The sequence below is a fragment of the Cherax quadricarinatus genome, chromosome 82 (assembly GCF_038502225.1).
Source record: "Cherax quadricarinatus isolate ZL_2023a chromosome 82, ASM3850222v1, whole genome shotgun sequence".
In the NCBI taxonomy this organism is placed as follows: Eukaryota; Metazoa; Arthropoda; class Malacostraca; order Decapoda; family Parastacidae; genus Cherax; species Cherax quadricarinatus.
Window position 1 is genome coordinate 20,660,194 of NC_091373.1, and position 18,780 is coordinate 20,678,973.

The 18,780-nt window shown below is 40.7% G+C and overlaps 1 long non-coding RNA gene across 1 annotated transcript; it reads right to left on the reverse strand.

Moving 5' to 3' along the window:
• Window positions 1-1,212: 1,212 nt before the first annotated feature.
• On the reverse strand, window positions 1,213-18,445 carry LOC138855126 (uncharacterized). The gene is made up of 2 exons (XR_011394285.1): window positions 17,568-18,445; window positions 1,213-1,804 (listed from the first exon to the last, which is right to left on the reverse strand). It is a non-coding gene; the product is annotated as an uncharacterized lncRNA (long non-coding RNA).
• Window positions 18,446-18,780: the final 335 nt, after the last annotated feature.

Genomic DNA, 18,780 nt, shown 5'->3' on the forward strand with positions numbered 1-18,780 from the left:
GCTATGTCTCCTCAGTGATTACCTTCATGGTAGATCTCAATGGAACAGAATCAGCAAGACATCCTACTGGGGCAAGTGTTCCACAAGTAAGCGTGCTGGGACCATTGTTATGGAATGTCTACTTCAATGACCTTCTTTATCTCATCCCAGACTCCCATGCATATGCAGATGACTGTACACTGACATTCACTTATCCAAGAGAAGAAATGCCAGTGGCTCTAAGCTACATCAATCACCAGCTAAGAGGTATATCACCTTGAGGAAATAGATGGCAAATAATATTTGCACCTGAGAAAACACAAACGATGATGATCTCTAGGCACCATGATGATAATGCCGGTGCAGTAGTAAGGATGAATGGGAGGGTGTTGGCACCTGGGGAAGAAGTTGATATCCTTGGGGTGAAATCTGACTCCAAACTGACCATGAAGAACCATGTTGTAAATCTTGCAAACAAGGCAGCCAAGAAGCTTACAGCACTTCACCGCATCTCGCATCTGCTTGACAGTAGGGGTTGCAAGATTTTGTACGAGGCACAAGTACGCTCACATCTTGAGTATGCTCTACTTTCTTGGTTTGCCTGCCCCCTCTCATCTGCGACTGCTTGATAAGAGTAGAGAACAGAACAAGACTTCTCATCTCTCGCCTGGATAGATCTGTCATTTCAGCAGAGCCTTCAACACAGGAGGGATGTGGGTGGCCTTACTGTTATGTACAAGGCCAATATTGTCAAAGTACCACACTTGGATCCACTTCGAGGACAGCATGAAGCAAGCTTCTATACCAGAAGCCGGGCAGAAAGCAGCAACTTCACTCGGGCTGTACCCTTCTCCAGAACATCCTTTCATCTGAGATCATTTATCCCCAGGATGACCAAGAAGCATTATACAGCAGACATCTTTGAGAAAATATGTTTGTAGATTGTGAACATTCTACAGTGACCTTCAGGTATACATCATTCTCCATAGTTGAGAAACCTCCATATATAATAACAATATACATGTAAAGCATGAACAGAGAATCATAAAATTAATTTCATTAATACTAAAATACTAATGGGAAACAGTATCATCGTACAACAGAAGAAGAATATGGTAATGGTTACAATTAACAATGTTCCCTATTTCAATACTATAAATGTTGAGCCAATATTAAATAATAAATAATGCATACAAAATATGTTAAATGTATTATTTGTTAGGAAAATTAAAATTTTTGTAGTTATACTCATTTACTGTAATTAAAAATTGTTATCACTCTCTAATTATCATAACAAAAACTTCATAAGACAATATACATATCACTCATTAAAATATTTATAACTTAAATATGATTATCAATCTTCATAACTGTAATCAGTTTGCAAAACTCTTAGCTTCTACAGACAGTGATATTTATATAAATGTGAAACAATTATATGTATAAGACAGGTACATATACACATTAACAATGTCAGGTTGCAAGACTGGGGGTGTATGTAACATGTTTGATACTGGTGTGTGGTGAGCAACCCACAAGTTACTCATTAGACAACCACTGGTACATCATCAGGTTCCAGCACAGGTCATGTTCAATGCATCGGAGATATGAGGGTCAGCAGTGATGGGAGTAATAGTAGTGGAGGTCAACTGTGGCACAGCTGCATCAGGTTGCTGGGTCAGGTTGGACTGTAGGAGGAGACTAGCTGGTGGACCAGGCAAAAGTTTTGAAGTTTTCTCCTCGAATTTACCATTATTAGCTTCCTCTCTGAAGAAGCGACACGTCAAGCAGCTCACCAACAGACCAACAAAACGACTTATCAAACCTGTTGACATTACAATCATAATGATTATGATTAAACACAGACAACAAAAAACACAAAATGCGTAGCTGAAATGTTATGGTGGAACCTTGGTTGCCGACTGCATTACTTGTCCAACAAATCTGTTTTCGAATGAGGCGATCAAGAGAAAAAAAAAAATTCCCTGGTTTCCGTACATTCTCTTGGCCGTTAACCAACAATGCGAACGGCTTGGGTCACGTGCTCACAGACTTTTGGTAAATCAAAGTCAACTATTAGCATGATACTGGACCAAATGGAAAAAGTAAACCAGCTGACCTTGCAAAAGAGATATCAAAGCAAAGGCCAAAAATTACTGAGGAGGTTGAAAAACTCTTGTTGGTTTGGATAAACAAAAAACAGTTACACGGTGATAGTGTTTCAGAGGCTATTATTTGTGAAAAAGAAAGGCAGTTGCACGATGACCTCCTGAAAAAAAAAAAACACGAACAAGTGCTGAAATTCAAACATTCAAGGCTAGTAGGAGGTTGGTTTGATAATTTTAAGAAAAGAGATGGCATTCACAGTGTTTTATTAACACACTGGCCGATTCCCACCAAGGCAGGGTGGCCCGAAAAAGAAAAACTTTCACCATCATTCACTCCATCACTGTCTTGCCAGAAGGGTGCTTTACACTACAGTTTTTAAACTGCAACATTAACACCCCTCCTTCAGAGTGCAGGCACTGTACTTCCCATCTCCAGGACTCAAGTCCGGCCTGCCGGTTTCCCTGAATCCCTTCATAAATGTTACTTTGCTCACACTCCAACAGCACGTCAAGTATTAAAAACCATTTGTCTCCATTCACTCCTATCAAACACGCTCACGCATGCCCGCTGGAAGTCCAAGCCCCTCGCACACAAAACCTCCTTTACCCCCTCCCTCCAACCTTTCCTAGGCCGACCCCTACCCCGCCTTCCTTCCACTACAGACTGATACACTCTTGAAGTCATTCTGTTTCGCTCCATTCTCTCTACATGTCCGAACCACCTCAACAACCCTTCCTCAGCCCTCTGGACAACAGTTTTGGCAATCCCGCACCTCCTCCTAACTTCCAAACTACGAATTCTCTGCATTATATTCACACCACACATTGCCCTCAGACATGACATCTCCACTGCCTCCAGCCTTCTCCTCGCTGCAACATTCATCACCCATGCTTCACACCCATATAAGAGCGTTGGTAAAACTATACTCTCATACATTCCCCTCTTTGCCTCCAAGGACAAAGTTCTTTGTCTCCACAGACTCCTAAGTGCACCGCTCACCCTTTTCCCCTCATCAATTCTATGATTCACCTCATCTTTCATAGACCCATCCGCTGACACGTCCACTCCCAAATATCTGAATACATTCACCTCCTCCATACTCTCTCCCTCCAATCTGATATCCAATCTTTCATCACCTAATCTTTTTGTTATCCTCATAACCTTACTCTTTCCTGTATTCACTTTTAATTTTCTTCTTTTACATACCCTACCAAATTCATCCACCAACCTCTGCAACTTCTCTTCAGAATCTCCCAAGAGCACAGTGTCATCAGCAAAGAGCAACTGTGACAACTCCCACTTTATGTGTGATTCTTTATCTTTTAACTCCACGCCTCTTGCCAAGACCCTCGCATTTACTTCTCTTACAACCCCATCTATAAATATATTAAACAACCACGGTGACATCACACATCCTTGTCTAAGGCCTACTTTTACTGGGAAATAATCTCCCTCTTTCCTACATACTCTAACTTGAGCCTCACTATCCTCGTAAAAACTCTTCACTGCTTTCAGTAACCTACCTCCTATACCATACACCTGCAACATCTGCCACATTGCCCCCTATCCACCCTGTCATACGCCTTTTCCAAATCCATAAATGCCACAAAAACCTCTTTAGCCTTATCTAAATACTGTTCACTTATATGTTTCACTGTAAACACCTGGTCCACACACCCCCTACCTTTCCTAAAGCCTCCTTGTTCATCTGCTATCCTATTCTCCGTCTTACTCTTAATTCTTTCAATAATAACTCTACCATACACTTTACCAGGTATACTCAACAGACTTATCCCCCTATAATTTTTGCACTCTCTTTTGTCCCCTTTGCCTTTATACAAAGGAACTATGCATGCTCTCTGCCAATCCCTAGGTACCTTACCCTCTTCCATACATTTATTAAATAATAGCACCAACCACTCCAAAACTATATCCCCACCTGCTTTTAACATTTCTATCTTTATCCCATCAATCCCAGCTGCCTTACCCCCTTTCATTTTACCTACTGCCTCACGAACTTCCCCCACACTCACAACTGGCTCTTCCTCACTCCTACAAGATGTTATTCCTCCTTGCCCTATACACGAAATCACAGCTTCCCTATCTTCATCAACATTTAACAATTCCTCAAAATATTCCCTCCATCTTCCCAATACCTCTAACTCTCCATTTAATAACTCTCCTCTCCTATTTTTAACTGACAAATCCATTTGTTCTCTAGGCTTCCTTAACTTGTTAATCTCACTCCAAAACTTTTTCTTATTTTCAACAAAATTTGTTGATAACATCTCACCCACTCTCTCATTTGCTCTCTTTTTACATTGCTTCACCACTCTCTTAACCTCTCTCTTTTTCTCCATATACTCTTCCCTCCTTGCATCACTTCTACTTTGTAAAAACTTCTCATATGCTACTTTTTCTCCCTTACTGCTCTCTTTACATTTTTTATTATTATCACACTGGCCGATTCCCACCAAGGCAGGGTGGCCCGAAAAAGAAAAACTTTCACCATCATTCACTCCATCACTGTCTTGCCAGAAGGGTGCTTTACACTACAGTTTTTAAACTGCAACATTAACACCCCTCCTTCAGAGTGCAGGCACTGTACTTCCCATCTCCAGGACTCAAGTCCGGCCTGCCGGTTTCCCTGAATCCCTTCATAAATGTTACTTTGCTCACACTCCAACAGCACGTCAAGTATTAAAAACCATTTGTCTCCATTCACTCCTATCAAACACGCTCACGCATGCCTGCTGGAAGTCCAAGCCCCTCGCACACAAAACCTCCTTTACCCCCTCCCTCCAACCTTTCCTAGGCCGACCCCTACCCCGCCTTCCTTCCACTACAGACTGATACACTCTTGAAGTCATTCTGTTTCGCTCCATTCTCTCTACATGTCCGAACCACCTCAACAACCCTTCCTCAGCCCTCTGGACAACAGTTTTGGTAATCCCGCACCTCCTCCTAACTTCCAAACTACGAATTCTCTGCATTATATTCACACCACACATTGCCCTCAGACATGACATCTCCACTGCCTCCAGCCTTCTCCTCGCTGCAACATTCATCACCCACGCTTCACACCCATATAAGAGCGTTGGTAAAACTATACTCTCATACATTCCCCTCTTTGCCTCCAAGGACAAAGTTCTTTGTCTCCACAGACTCCTAAGTGCACCACTCACTCTTTTTCCCTCATCAATTCTATGATTCACCTCATCTTTCATAGACCCATCCGCTGACACGTCCACTCCCAAATATCTGAATACATTCACCTCCTCCATACTCTCTCCCTCCAATCTGATATTCAATCTTTCATCACCTAATCTAAAAACCATTTGTCTCCATTCACTCCTATCAACCCTTCCTCAGCCCTCTGGACAACAGTTTTGGTAATCCCGCACCTCCTCCTAACTTCCAAACTACGAATTCTCTGCATTATATTCACACCACACATTGCCCTCAGACATGACATCTCCACTGCCTCCAGCCTTCTCCTCGCTGCAACATTCATCACCCACGCTTCACACCCATATAAGAGCGTTGGTAAAACTATACTCTCATACATTCCCCTCTTTGCCTCCAAGGACAAAGTTCTTTGTCTCCACAGACTCCTAAGTGCACCACTCACTCTTTTTCCCTCATCAATTCTATGATTCACCTCATCTTTCATAGACCCATCCGCTGACACGTCCACTCCCAAATATCTGAATACGTTCACCTCCTCCATACTCTCTCCCTCCAATCTGATATTCAATCTTTCATCACCTAATCTTTTTGTTATCCTCATAACCTTACTCTTTCCTGTATTCACCTTTAATTTTCTTCTTTTGCACACCCTACCAAATTCATCCACCAATCTCTGCAACTTCTCTTCAGAATCTCCCAAGAGCACAGTGTCATCGGCAAAGAGCAGCTGTGACAACTCCCACTTTGTGTGTGATTCTTTATCTTTTAACTCCACGCCTCTTGCCAAGACCCTCGCATTTACTTCTCTTACAACCCCATCTATAAATATATTAAACAACCACGGTGACATCACACATCCTTGTCTAAGGCCTACTTTTACTGGGAAAAAATTTCCCTCTTTCCTACATACTCTAACTTGAGCCTCACTATCCTCGTAAAAACTCTTCACTGCTTTCAGTAACCTACCTCCTACACCATACACTTGCAACATCTGCCACATTGCCCCCCTATCCACCCTGTCATACGCCTTTTCCAAATCCATAAATGCCACAAAGACCTCTTTAGCCTTATCTAAATACTGTTCACTTATATGTTTCACTGTAAACACCTGGTCCACACACCCCCTACCTTTCCTAAAGCCTCCTTGTTCATCTGCTATCCTATTCTCCGTCTTACTCTTAATTCTTTCAATTATAACTCTACCATACACTTTACCAGGTACACTCAACAGACTTATCCCCCTATAATTTTTGCACTCTCTTTTATCCCCTTTGCCTTTATACAAAGGAACTATGCATGCTCTCTGCCAATCCCTAGGTACCTTACCCTCTTCCATACATTTATTAAATAATTGCACCAACCACTCCAAAACTATATCCCCACCTGCTTTTAACATTTCTATCTTTATCCCATCAATCCCGGCTGCCTTACCCCCTTTCATTTTACCTACTGCCTCACGAACTTCCCCCACACTCACAACTGGCTCTTCCTCACTCCTACAAGATGTTATTCCTCCTTGCCCTATACACGAAATCACAGCTTCCCTATCTTCATCAACATTTAACAATTCCTCAAAATATTCCTTCCATCTTCCCAATACCTCTACCTCTCCATTTAATAACTCTCCTCTCCTATTTTTAACTGACAAATCCATTTGTTCTCTAGGCTTTCTTAACTTGTTAATCTCACTCCAAAACTTTTTCTTATTTTCAACAAAATTTGTTGATAACATCTCACCCACTCTCTCATTTGCTCTCTTTTTACATTGCTTCACCACTCTCTTAACTTCTCTCTTTTTCTCCATATACTCTTCCCTCCTTGCATCACTTCTACTTTGTAAAAACTTCTCATATGCTAACTTTTTCTCCCTTACTACTCTCTTTACATCATCATTCCACCAATCGCTCCTCTTCCCTCCTGCACCCACTTTCCTGTAACCACAAACTTCTGCTGAACACTCTAACACTACATTTTTAAACCTACCCCATACCTCTTCGACCCCATTGCCTATGCTCTCATTAGCCCATCTATCCTCCAATAGCTGTTTATATCTTACCCTAACTGCCTCCTCTTTTAGTTTATAAACCTTCACCTCTCTCTTCCCTGATGCTTCTATTCTCCTTGTATCCCATCTACCTTTTACTCTCAGTGTAGCTACAACTAGAAAGTGATCTGATATATCTGTGGCCCCTCTATAAACATGTACATCCTGAAGTCTACTCAACAGTCTTTTATCTACCAATACATAATCCAACAAACTACTGTCTTCCTGTATTCACCTTTAATTTTCTTCTTTTGCACACCCTACCAAATTCATCCACCAATCTCTGCAACTTCTCTTCAGAATCTCCCAAGAGCACAGTGTCATCAGCAAATACATATTACAGACATGGTCAATGTCTGTAATATGTATTTATACTTGTGCCACTGCAGGAATACCACAAAATGATCCACAATGACAGATGTGTGTGATTGCAGGTTATAATATGATAGCTAATACCTCACACTCACTACAAATTTTTACCATTAAATATATGAAGCTGAAACTTTCTTATCATTGTCAACATACAATGGACCCTCCATTTTCGTTGATCTCCGTTATCGCCGATTTGGGTTTTGGCTGACTTTGTTCATCAATTTTTTGGTTCTGTTTTCATCGATCACCTCAGTTTTCATCGACTGTACAGAACCTGTCCAGTGCCCAGTGCGCAGACAAAGCCGCCTCCCACATGCATTCTCAGCCAGTGTAGCGTTGTTTCTTGGTGAGTGATCATATCCTGTTAAGTCATACGAAACATTTCGTAATAATCCATTTTTTTGCCACTTGTTTATTGTGTGTGACTGCTAAATAAGCAACCATGGCCCCAAAGAAAGCTCCTAGTGCCAGTGCTTTGGTAAAGAAAGCGAGGAACACAATATCTTCCAGTGCATAGGCCTTAAAGATAAGGATTGGCAGCGATTGGCTTCAAGGACGATGAACTCTCCTTGGGGAAAATTGTAGCCAGATTGTGTCTGAAAGAAGGATTTTGAAGGGTTTGAGGTTGACCCTGTCGACCCTACACCTGTTGTGCAATCAACTGTGGCACTGGGGAATTCTGTGGAGTTGGATGAGTGTCCAGGATGTGGAAGAGTTGGTGGATGACCACAATCAAGAGCTAGCCACTGATGAGCTGAAAGAGCTTCATTTGCAACAGCAAGAGACCACAGCACAGGAAATTGATGCAAAGGAGGAGGAAGAAAGATGGAAGCAGGTGCCTTTTCAGAGATTAAGGAGATTTGTGCAATGTGGACTAGGGTGCAGTCAATTATGGAGCAACATCACCCTGAGAAAGCTGTTGCAATCCGTGCTGGCGACTTTTACAATGATAATGCCATGTCCCATTTTAGGCAAATTTTGAAGAGAGGCCAGAAACAGACCTTTCTCAAGCTGGTCCTAGTGGCATTAAAAAACAAAGGAGAGAAGTGACCCCAGATAAGGACTTGGTACCTACTGTCCTTATGGAGGGGGATTTCCCTTCCAAAGAATAACCTCTCTTCTCTCTCCCCTCCTCCCTTCCTTCCTTCCAGCAACAACAGCCTTTAATAAAGGTAAGTGTGTAAAGGTAGAAAGTTGAAAGTGAACATAGAAAAGAGTAAGGTGATGAGGGTGTCAAATGATTTAGATAAAGAAAAATTGGATATCAAATTGGGGAGGAGGAGTATGGAAGAAGTGAATGTTTTCAGATACTTGGGAGTTGACGTGTCGGCGGATGGATTTATGAAGGATGAGGTTAATCATAGAATTGATGAGGGAAAAAAGGTGAGTGGTGCGTTGAGGTATATGTGGAGTCAAAAAACGTTATCTATGGAGGCAAAGAAGGGAATGTATGAAAGTATAGTAGTACCAACACTCTTATATGGGTGTGAAGCTTGGGTGGTAAATGCAGCAGCGAGGAGACGGTTGGAGGCAGCGGAGATGTCCTGTTTAAGGGCAATGTGTGGTGTAAATATTATGCAGAAAATTCGGAGTGTGGAAATTAGGAGAAGGTGTGGAGTTAATAAAAGTATTAGTCAGAGGGCAGAAGAGGGGTTGTTGAGGTGGTTTGGTCATTTAGAGAGAATGGATCACAGTAGAATGACATGGAAAGCATATAAATCTATAGGGGAAGGAAGGCGGGGTAGGGGTCGTCCTCGAAAGGGTTGGAGAGAGGGGGTAAAGGAGGTTTTGTGGGTAAGGGGCTTGGACTTCCAGCAAGCGTGCGTGAGCGTGTTAGATAGGAGTGAATGGAGACGAATGGTACTTGGGACCTGACGATCTGTTGGAGTGTGAGCAGGGTAATATTTAGTGAAGGGATTCAGGGAAACCGGTTATTTTCATATAGTCGGACTTGAGTCCTGGAAATGGGAAGTACAATGCCTGCACTTTAAAGGAGGGGTTTGGGATATTGGCAGTTTGGAGGGATATGTTGTGTATCTTTATATGTTTATGCTTCTAGACTGTTGTATTCTGAGCACCTCTGCAAAAACAGTGATAATGTGCGAGTGTGGTGAAAGTGTTGAATGATGATGAAAGTATTTTCTTTTTGGGGTTTTTTTTTCTTTTTTGGGTCACCCTGCCTCGGTGGGAGCCGGCCGACTTTTTTAAAAAAAAAAAAAAAAAAAAAAAAAGTGTCATGTGTAATGTTCATTCTTTTCTGCATGTAAATCTATCTTTAAGGTAAAAAAATTTTTTTTGTTGATACTTCTGGGAGTCTGGAATGGATTAATTCCATTTACATTATTTCTTATGGCGAAAATGGTTTCGGTTTTGGCCGATGGCTCTGGAACAGTTTAAATACGAAAACCAAGGGTCCACTGTACATATATAAAAGAAGTCCACACTAAAAAATGGCTTATAGGTCTATGAAAAATGTGTAATAGTACAGTTAACAATTTAATAGCGCTTTTATGAGTATAAAACACAGTGCTCCACTTAATAATCAAGTAACAGTTGAATTAAAGACATCTGAAACTTAGGGAACATACATGATACACAAATTTAGCGAACATATGTGATACACAAACTTAGGGAACATACATGATACACAAACTTAGGGAACATACATGATACACAAACTTAGGGAACATACATGATACACAAACTTAGGGAACATACATGATACACAAACTACCTGAATAACACACATCCCAACTGTTGCAACTCTTTGCAGTCATGAGAGATGATGGCTATGCCTCAGGTGTCAGTGACAATAACTAATTTTGATTCCTCTCGGTCATGGCAAGTGTTAGCCACTGCCCCTGAACTTGACCCTCCCTAGATCAGAGGAACACACTACATATGTGTGTTCACATTTAACCCCAACTCTGCTAGGGCAGAGTTGGCATTAAATGTGAAAACCTTCTACAGATAAACAGTTATTTCAGTCATTACTTTACCAACTTTAGTTTTGCTATACTCTGTAATCTTTGTTGTACTGTGTGTCATTTTGCAATTGCTGTATGACTGAGTGTCATTACACATTATTGTGTCATACTGTGACTTATGAGAGTATAGTGGTACTAATACTCTTAATGGGTGTGAAGCATCAGTTATGAATATTGCAATGAGGAGGAGGCTGGAGGCCATGTAGATGTTGTGTCTGAGGGCAATGTGTGGTGTGAACATTATGTACAGAGAATTCGTAGCTTGGAGATTAGGAGGTGCGAGGTTACTAAAAGTATTATCCAGAAAGCTGAGGATTGGTTGTTGTGGTGATCTGGATGGAAGAAAATAGGATGACTTGGAGGGTGAGGTAGAGGTCATCCTAAGAAAGGTTAAAAAGAGAAGTTAAAGGAGGTTTTGTAAGTGAGGGGATTAGATATCCAGCAGGAATGTGTGAGCATGTTAGATAGGAGTGAGTGGAGGCAAGTGGTTTTATAACTTGACAGGCTGTTGGAATGTGAGCAGGGTAACATTTGTGAAGAAATTCAGAAAAACCAGTTAGCCAGACTGGAGTCCTGGAGGTGGGAAGTATAGTACCTGCACTCTGAAAGGGGTGGGGATATTTGCAGTTTTGAACTGAAATATCAAGGAGAGCAAAAGTGATTTGAACAGTGTCACTATTAGCAATTTTTTCACTGTTCTGGAAGGTTTCATCATTCACTCCAACATTTTCCTGGCTGCTGTGATATTTTCAATGCTGTGTTTGAAGGAAAGGAGAATTGACATTATTACTCCTCTTGTTCTATTTGGTAATCATCCTGCATTTTGTATACAGTGTACTGAAATTAAGACACATGTGCAACATCTGGGTATCTTTATTGTAGACGTTTCACCATCCAGTGGCTTTATCAATACAAATTCCAGGACATAACTTGAAGACAGTAGAACTATATTCAGAAGACGAGGTAATCAGTCCCTCAACCTTGGAGTTGGTGCGAAGAGCACCATAGTCGTGGAGATTCTGAAGCAGAAGCAAGGAGCCTGGCGCTTATGTACTAACGTGAGGTGGAAAGGGGATGTGTAGCAGACAAGGGCATAGTCACTGGTAAGTGGGATTCCCCAGTGGAAGTAGGTCCTACCCAATGAGATGGGTTAGTAGTAGTAGTAGTTGTCGTAGTCGTGAAGGTTGTGTGCATGTCCTCAGAATCAAGATTCCATGATGTTGCAGTGTCTGACAAGTTGTACAAGAATGGTATACAATACCGACAAGATGAAATTAAGACACATGTGCAACATCTGGGTATCTTTATTGTAGACATTTTGCCATCCAGTGGCTTTATTAATACAAATGCCAGGACATAACTTGAAGACAGTAGAATTATATACAGAAGACGAGGTAATCAGTCCCTCATCCTTGGAGTTAGTGCGAAAAGCACCATAGTCGTGGAGATTCTGAAGCAGAAGCAAGGAGCCTGGCGCTTATATACTAACGTCAGGTGGAAAGGGACGTGTAGCAGACGAGTGCATAGTCAAGATTGAGGGACTGATTACCTCTTCTTCTGTATATAGTTCTACTGTCTTCAAGTTATGTCCTGGAATTTGTGTTGATAAAGCCACTGGATGGCAAAACATCTACAATAAAGATACCCAGATGTTGCACTTGTGTCTTAATTTCATCTTGTTGGTATTGTATACCATTCTTGTACAACTTGCAGGCACTGCAACATCATGGAATCTTGATTCTGAGGACATGCACACAACCTTCACGACTACAACAACTACTACTACTAACCCATCTCATTTGGTAGGACCTACTTCCACTGGGGAATCCTGCTTACCTGTGACTATGCCCTCATCTGCTACACGTCCCCGTTCCATCTCATGTTAGTACAGTGGACCCCCGCATAAATTTCATCTTGTCGGTATTGTATACCATTCTTGTACAACTTGTCAGACACTGCAACATCATGGAATCTTGATTCTGAGGACATGCACACAACCTTCACGACTACGACAACTACTACTGCTACTAACCCATCTCTTTGGGTAGGACCTACTTCCACTGGGGAATCCCGCCTACCAGTGACTATGCCCTCGTCTGCTACATGTCCCCTTTCCACCTGACGTTAGTATATAAGCGCCAGGCTCCTTGCTCCTGCTCCAGAATCTCTATCACTACGGTGCTCTATGTACCAACTCCAAGGCTGAGGGACTGATTACCTCATCTTCTGTATATTGTTATACTGTCTTCACATTATGTCTTGGAATTTTTATTGATAAAGCCACTGGATGGCGAAACGTCTACAATAAAGATACCCAGATGTTGCACATGTGTCTTAATTTCATCTTGTCGGTATTGTATACCATTCTTGTCTTTGCCATCATTCATTCAATCACTGTCTTGCCAGAAGCATGCTGACATCACATTTCTGATGACCCTCCAAACCGTGACATCCCCATCCCTCCTTCACAGTGAAGGCATTATACTGCCCACCTAACGTGTTTAAAACCCATGCTTAACCCTTTCAGGGTTACCAGGCCCCCTCCCAAACTTGTTCTCAGGGTCGAAAAATATTTGTGAAAAAAAAGGAAAATTAAATATCAAAATGGTATACAATACTGACAGGTTGGTAGGTAAGACACATAAGCAACAGTTAGTTCCAGACTTTGGAACAGAACTTCTCCAGGCTGAGGGACTGACAACCTCAAATCTACAACTTTAAGGGTGATGGACTGATTACATCATCTTCAATCTCTACTGCTCCTGCCTAATTTCTGTACACGACTGAAGAAGCCTACTGTGTAGGCAAAACGCTTCGGAATAAAGTTGCCTAACTGTTGCTTATGTTTCTTACCTACCAAAAAAAAATAATTTTTTCTTATGAAATGATAGTTTTTTATTTTTGTGAGTATAATAGGCCAAATTTTTTTTTTTTTTGCGATCAATACTTATGGAGGTATGGAGGTGTGAAGTTGACAGAAACTGACCTGCATACGGCAACATCACCGACTGCCGGTCACCCAGTAATAGTTTATTTTGTTTTTTTTTCTACTTTTTTATTTTATTTTTTAATATTTTATTTTTTCAAGTAACTTTTATGGCCTCTGAGACCAATATAAAGACTATTTGGTATATATCCACTCATTGTATACTACACAATAACAGCGCAAACTTTGCTGTCATTATATTGTTTATAAAACATGTTTACACAAACCAACAATAAAAAATGTTGTTTATTACTATTTTTCTATCATTTATATACACATATAGAGTCACTGGACAATTCCTATAACTACAAGAGGTTCTGAACACTTGTAGTTGTGTGGAGGTGGACTTGTAAATATGCTGAGTCCCCAGTGTGTCTTGTGTCACAATGATGCATCATACCACCACTCACTGCCTTCCACAACACATTCTTTCCTCTCCACAAACCTATCTTCCTTCTTTCCTTCCTTTCTTCCATCCTCTCATCTCTTCCTACCTACCTTCCCTCCCTCCTTCTTTCCTTCCTTCCTCTTATCTCTTCCTACCTGCCTACCTTCCCTCCTTCCTTCCTTTTTTTCTTTATTCAAGTAATTTTATGGCCTGTGAGACCAATATATGGTATACTGAATGTATATTCACTCATTGTATGCTACACAATAACCGCACAGTCATTATATTGTTTACAAAACATGTTTACACAAACCAACAATTAGAAATGTTGTTTATTACTATTTTTCTATCATATATATACACACACATAAAGTCACTGGACACTTCCCAGAACTGCTACACTTCTGTAAAGCTCGTAGTTGTTGTGTAGGAGTGGACTTGTAAATATGCTGAGTCACTGGCATAATTAGTGTCAATATGACAAATAACACCACCCTCACTGCCTGTCAACACCCATCCCTTCCTCCCCACCCCACTAACCCACATGGAAATAAGTCAATGTCTGAATTTTTTGGGTTATCCTAGGTTGATGGTCTCCTTACTTCCTTCCCTCCTTCCTTCCTCTCATCTCTTCCTTTCTTCCTTCCTTCCTCTCATCTCTTCCTTCTTTCCTCCCTTTCTTCCTACCTTCCTTCCTTCTTCCTTTCTTCAGATTTCCTGGGCATTGCTTTTGGTCACAAAAGAGCCCCGATCAGCTGAGGAGTGAGGAGTTTCTTAGCACTAGACATGGTGAACAAGGTGTAATAAAATGGCTTTCCCACACTGCACCACTGGATCCCGATTTTTTTTTGTACCGTGCACACTGACCATGGAGACAAATTCTTTCACATCTAGGCATACCAGCTGTTTCCCGCTTAATTTGAGGCCGCTAGAATTTACGCGTACAAGTACGGCACGAACCATGAAAGGGTTAACACCCATGTAAGAGTTAGGTTCTTCTTTCTTTCAACACACCGGCCGTATCCCACCAAGGCAGGGTGGCCCAAAAAGAAAAACGAAAGTTTCTCTTTTAAATTTAGTAATTTATACGGGAGAAGGGGTTACTAGCCCCTTGCTCCCGGCATTTTAGTCGCCTCTTACAACACGCATGGCTTACGGAGGAAGAATTCTGTTCCACTTCCCCATGGAGATAAGAGGAAATAAACAAGAACAAGAACTAGAAAGAAAATAGAAGAATACCCAGAGGGGTGTGTATATATATGCTTGTACATGTATGTGTAGTGTGACCTAAGTGTAAGTAGAAGTAGCAAGATGTACCTGAAATCTTGCATGTTTATGAGACAGACAAAAGACACCAGCAATCCTACCATCATGTAAAACAATTACAGGTTTTCGTTGTACACTCACTTGGCAGGACGGTAGTACCTCCCTGGGCGGCTGCTGTTTACCAACCTACTACCTAGGAGGGTTAAGAAGTGAATCAAAATGAGCAGTAACACACCATACAGGTGCTGTAGCTCAATCATGTCAATGAAAAACACAGAGAGAGACGACCAAGATCTCAAGCTCATTTCCTCCATCTCCCCAAGACCCAAACAGGTGATTACAAATAAAATGGGCTACTTCACACTGTAAATTTTGGAGATGATGGAGCTGATAATGAATTAAAAATCCCCAGAAAATGCCACAACTCCTTTAGGTCAAAATTAACAAATGCATGTGACCTGTGATATACCCGTGACTGGAGTTAAGAGTTTCCTCTATTCTTGCCTGAATCCAGGTTTTCTCTTTGATTGTTTCATCAACCAAACTGTTGCTGCTAACATACCATAGGTCTACACGGGCATCACAGCCTGGCTTATCTCCAGCACTCATGGCATGAATGAAGCTGTTCCTTAATTTTATACACTAGCATTCTTCCACAAAGGTAAGGTGACCCAACGAAAAAGACACAATCACCACCATTCACCAAATAGCTGTCTTGCCAGAAATGTGTTGACATCAAAATTCAAATGAAATTCTCAACTACAACATCTCCACACCTTCAGAGTGTAGCCACTGTACTTTCAAGTACCTTTACATGATTTCATCATATGCACCAGAGGTCTGAAAGACACTGTTTCCTGACTTTCTCTTTAAATTAAGATTTCACTGTAATGGCAGGACTTAAATGAATGATGGTTAATGTGTTTCCTTATTTTGGGTCACCCTGCCTTAGTGGAAGACAGCTTATATGTTGACAAATCCAAATCCATAGTGCTCAGTAGTTAACTAGATCCTACAATTTTTGGTATATACCAGTAGATCTTCTAGGCAGTAGGTTGGTAGACAACAACTGCCCAGGGAGGTACTACTGTCCTACCAAGTGAGTGTAAAATGAAAGCCTGTAATTGTTTTACATGATGGTAGGATTGCTGGTGTCCTTTTTTCTGTCTCATAAACCTGCAAGATTTCAGGTACGTCTAGCTACTTCTACTTACATTAAGGTCACACTACACATACATGTACAAGTATATATATACACACTCCTCTGGGTTTTCTGCTATTTTCTTTCTAGTTCTTGTTCTTGTTTATTTCCTCTTATCTCCATGGGGAAGTGGAACAAAATTCTTCCTCTGTAAGCCACGCGTGTTGTAAGAGGCGACTAAAATGCTGGGGGCAAGGGGCTAGTAACCCCTTCTCTTGTATAAATTACTAAATTTAAAAGGAGAAACTTTCGTTTTTCTTTTTGGGCCACCCTGCATTGGTGGGATATAGCCGGTTTGTTGAAAAAAAAAAAACAGTAGATCTAGAATTATAACACCTGAATAAGAACATAAGAACATAAGAAAGAAGGAACACTGCAACAGGCCTATTGACCCATGCAGTGCAGGTCCATGTCCCCCCCCCCCCGGATTAGCCCAATGACCCACCCAGCCTGGTCACCTCCACTCAAGGATGGAGCACGGCACCAGACCCAGCAGCACAAGCTAGTCAGGTCCAACTCACACCCACCCACACCCACTCATGTATTTATCTAACCTATTTTTAAAACTATACAATGTTTTAGCCTGAATAACTGTACTCGGGAGCTTGTTTCACTCATCCACGACTCTATTACCAAACCAGTGCTTTCCTATATCCTTCCTGAATCTGAATTTTTCCAACTTGAAACCATTGCTGCGAGCCCTGTCTTGGCTGGAAATTTTCAGCACGCTATTTACATCCCCTTTATTTATTCCTGTTTTCCATTTATACACCTCGATCATATCTCCCCTAATTTTACGTCTTTCGAGAGAGTGCAGATTCAGGGCCCTCAGTCTATCCTCATATGGAAGATTTCTGATACATGGGATCATCTTTGTCATCCTCCTCTGTATGTTTTCCAGAGCATTTATATCCATTCTGTAATATGGTGACCACTAACACCACTACACAACTCACCTGAACAGGTGAAAATCACCAACAACTCACCTGAACAGGTGAAGATCACCAACAACTCACCTGAACAGGTGAAAATCACCAACAACTCACCTGAACAGGTGAAGACTCCACCAACTATCCCACACAGTCTGGTGAGGAACTTGATCAAGGACTCGTGGCGCTCCACCACCTCCACCTTCAAGGCTGATACATCATACTTGAAGTATATGCCTGGAGTGCCATGGGAATTCTGTCAAAAAATTTCAAATATAATTAGGATAACATTATGTGTTTGGCTCTCCAATATTGTTATTAGGAAATATCTTTAAATTTGGTTAAAATTAGAACACATAGTTTGTTACAATTAGGATAAACAAAACTTCAATTAAAATTAGAACAAATTCTAATGAGGAAGTATGATATAGTCAAGCAAGCAAATTTGCTAGCACTAATTTGTAAGATTTGATAATATATTTTACTAAAGGACATCTAGGAAAAAGATTTGCTTAAATGCCTATTTTTGTCAATGCCCATTTCAGCTATGCACAACTAAACTGAAAACTAACCATAGAAGTTCATGCAAAACCTCACTTTTGTATATCTGGACAATATCTGGATTAAAAAAAAAGTTTGATACAGTGAACCTTTTATCCTGCTATGTTTCATCCAGGGCTGGAGGAAAGCAACACTTTGAGGAGATACTATGATATTTCAGTGTCTAAGAAGTATACTGAAGGAAAAAAAATAATAATATAATTTTGGTACATCTGTGTCAAGCATTAGACATAACATCAGAAGAAAACTAAAAAATGAATCTAAATGTCATAGGAATATACACAGAAGTCTGATAACATAAAACATAGTTAAGTAAATTTACTGAGCAATTTACTGTTGTAATAGCCAGGTTAAGGCTTGTCACAGGTACAGTAATACAACATGGGTTTTGATATAATACGGTTTATAAATTTAATAATATAAATTTTATTTAACTTCAAAATGCACTGATACTGGACTGCTGCTGTGTACAGTAGATCATTATATTACATGGTAGTTATGTTCCTGAAAACGCTGTGTTAGGTAAATCTGTGTAAGATAAACTGAAGAACTTATGGGAAAAATAGGGTTATATTCCCAAAAGCTCCAAAACAGCCAAACAACTTTTTTTTTAGACCTTCAGATCTTACAAAAATAAAAGTGAATATGTAATTGTAGTTCACTGTCATGATGTATTGTTTTTACTACTTAAGACTACAAATGCAACAGAAATAATAGTATTTCTTACCTTAAATTATCACTGTCTTCGATGGAGGACATTGTCATGGCA